This window comes from Phoxinus phoxinus (genome assembly GCF_949152265.1).
Source record: "Phoxinus phoxinus genome assembly, chromosome: 17".
In the NCBI taxonomy this organism is placed as follows: Eukaryota; Metazoa; Chordata; class Actinopteri; order Cypriniformes; family Leuciscidae; genus Phoxinus; species Phoxinus phoxinus.
This window is the reverse complement of record NC_136892.1, coordinates 9,588,524-9,591,640: the sequence shown is the minus strand read 5'-3', so window position 1 is coordinate 9,591,640 and position 3,117 is coordinate 9,588,524.

The following is a 3,117-nucleotide window of genomic DNA, read 5'->3' as shown; positions in this document are numbered from 1 at the left end:
TGCAGCAAATGCACAGAAATCAAGAATCAGAAAGGTGCTGTAATAGCTCTGTTTGAAATTACAATAATTAAAATAAACTACAACTTAATATTTAAATTATTATTAATTTCTGTAGTATACTCACTCAAAGCCTTTGATGACAGCCTTCAGCTTCATGAGCCTCTCTCCACTGGATAAACACACCTGCTCATCTGTCCCTGTAACATCCAGACAAGATTCACATAACCTCTGTGATTTATGAGCTCAACACTACATTTACATGTTGAGGTTGTTTTAACTTTTTATCCAACATACATGTTCCTCAATTTATCAACAGTACTAATGGACAAATAAAATAGATAACTTATGTTTAGTTACTTTATAGATATGTTCTACATAATTGCACACATATCACTCAGATGTATATTTCATGTTGTGATGTGCTCTTCTGCAATACTTATAAAAGATGTTCCTGTCAGATGTAAATAGACGTTTAAAATAAGCGTCTTTAAGATGTTTATGTTTTATGTAAATCCACGTTAGAGACGTAACTTACATGTCCTTACTGGAGCTCCTGTCAGCTAGAGCTAACGTTATACATAATAAAACGTGTTTTTACAGCCAAATCACAATCATACTAAACTGTCTAACTCCTTTACACCTTCAACAGTTAAAACGTTTACTCTATAGTAGTTTAACGCATGCAATTTTAACACATGCAATTTTAACACAAGGAACCGTGTTTACTCACATTTGAAACCCCGCGCGTCGCTGATCTCCGTGATGTTTGATAATGACGTATCCCCTCGCGTGGCCTCCTGGGATAGAAGAGTATCCACCGGTTGAGCACTCAAATCTGGCTGGAAGCAGTAAGCCATCCGGGAACTTCTCGCCTACTCTTTTATAAATACTGATGTTTCGAACGTACTGCTTCCTTCACGTACTGTTTTCGCCTACTATATAGTAGGAAAGTAGGCATATTGGAACGCACTTAAGTCCGAATCTCGCGATAATTAGTACGTCACCCAGGTAATTCTCGCCTACTCTTTTTCCCATACTAAATAGTAGAGAAGTATGCGGTTTGGAATGCAGTCTTAGTGTTATAAATATTGTCACAGGTCGGGTGGGCCAAGCTAGACTGCACCCACCCCTGAACCAGGACCACCTCGAGGAACGTGTCAGAGGGAAGAGTCAGAGACATAAAATTAAATCATAAGAATAAAATAAACAAGTTTTATTTTGAAGTAAAAGCAAATTGGAAACCCTAATCTAAAATCTTCTCCCTTAATTGTTGCCCTCAGGGATCGGGGGTGGACGGTGCAGTGACTGGGGACTCTCCTGCCCTCTTCCCCAGTACAGACCCTGCAGCAGATGACCAGCGCACAGGTGGGGGCGGTGGGCAGACGAACGGTCCGGTAAGTCTCCTCTGGTAAGTAGGTAATTCCAACCTTCCCTCCTTCACAGGTATGGGCGTTGGGGCAGAAGGATATCAGTCAAGTACGTGTCCGGAGGGGACCCGGTCTTACGGGGGGTGGCTAGGGGAGTCTTCCGCGGACGCTGCTCCAGAGCGAGGGGGTTCCAAAGTGGTCACGGACCCAACACCGACAGCTAAACGGGGCTTCTTCTGACACAGACAGGGTGGATATTCCAGACAGAGGGTGCCAGCCTCACGTTCGTGACAGAAGGACAGCCGCTTCTCCCAGCACAGGTGACTATACGGATGCAGCAGGCTCGAAGGCGACAGGCTGCACGAGGCTTCTACTGGGACAGACAGAATAGGTGCTTCGGGCAAAGCATACAGTACACATGCACTGGAAGGAACGAACACTGCTCACAACACAGATGAGTTGCAGGGGTACGGCAGACTCAAGTCAAACAGGCTAAACAGGTCTTTTTCTGACACAGACAAAGTGAACATTTCAGACAAGGCGGGCCAACCTCACATTCAGGGCAGGGGGACAGTCACTTCCCCCAGTACGGGTGGACTACGAGAATACAGCAGACTCCAAGTTGACAGGCTGCACGAAGCTTTTTACTGAGACAGGCAGTGAACATTACAACAGGGCATCTCCTCTCCTATCAGCGCAAACAGAGGGGTTAATTCCAATCCAAGATGATAATTCAACATCCAACAGTTAGAATAGATTAATGTCACGAACTCTCACTTTTGACAGTAGACCAGCATAACACAGGGAGGGTGCACGGCAAAAAGGGAATGTATCTTCCACACACACAGCAATTCCACTTCAAGCATATAAGGTGGGGGAAACGTCAATCTTAGGCACTGCAAACTCACTTCACAAGGTGCAATTTAAAGCCAGCACTCACCCTTGGGTCTCTGTGCGAGGGGACCGTGATCATCAATACTGCAGATAATATTTTGGGAGGTTTTTCTTCACATACACGGGCAGAGTTCACATCACCATTTCTCAATGGAGGGGGAGATAAGAGATCGGTAATGAATCAATACAATCCACTCAGTGACATTTATGATCGTGATCCAACACTCCAAGCCACATCCAATTCAGTGTCAAATGCATGCAATTACGAGACTCAGTTCTCAGTTACTTTGCTCCTCTCTAGTGCAAACGGGATATTTCACTCTTCCTCCGTTGTCCTCAAGTCCCTCATTAAGCCAGCGCTCTCCTGTTCATTCACCAGTATTCCAATAACTGCAACCGCCCAATAAAACGACTCCTCACGGGGGAGAAAGACCACCCTTACTGACTCTGTCTCGTGCTTTTTATCCTCTCAAATGCTGGCGGGGCTCCTTCCAAACTCTCAGAGTAAATTCCCCACACCTGTCGCCAATCTGTCATTTGGGGTTGTCATGGCAACAGACGCATCCACAGACCTGGGGATGGAGTTTCACCCAAAAGTGTCCCACCGGAAACACTACTTCGGCGGAATTAAGTTCCATATGCTTTGTCACCTCGTGACAATATGTTAGACCTATCACTTCTGCCACTAAAGATTGCTTTATCAATAATCTTCCTAATCAGTTTCATCATCTCAGCATCCCGGATGGCTTAGAAGAACTTGATATTGCAACAGAAACTTTTAACTCTCTCTTTTCCAGCACTTTAGACACAGTTGCTCCATTGCGCTTAAAGATTAAAGAACATAGTCCAACGCCGT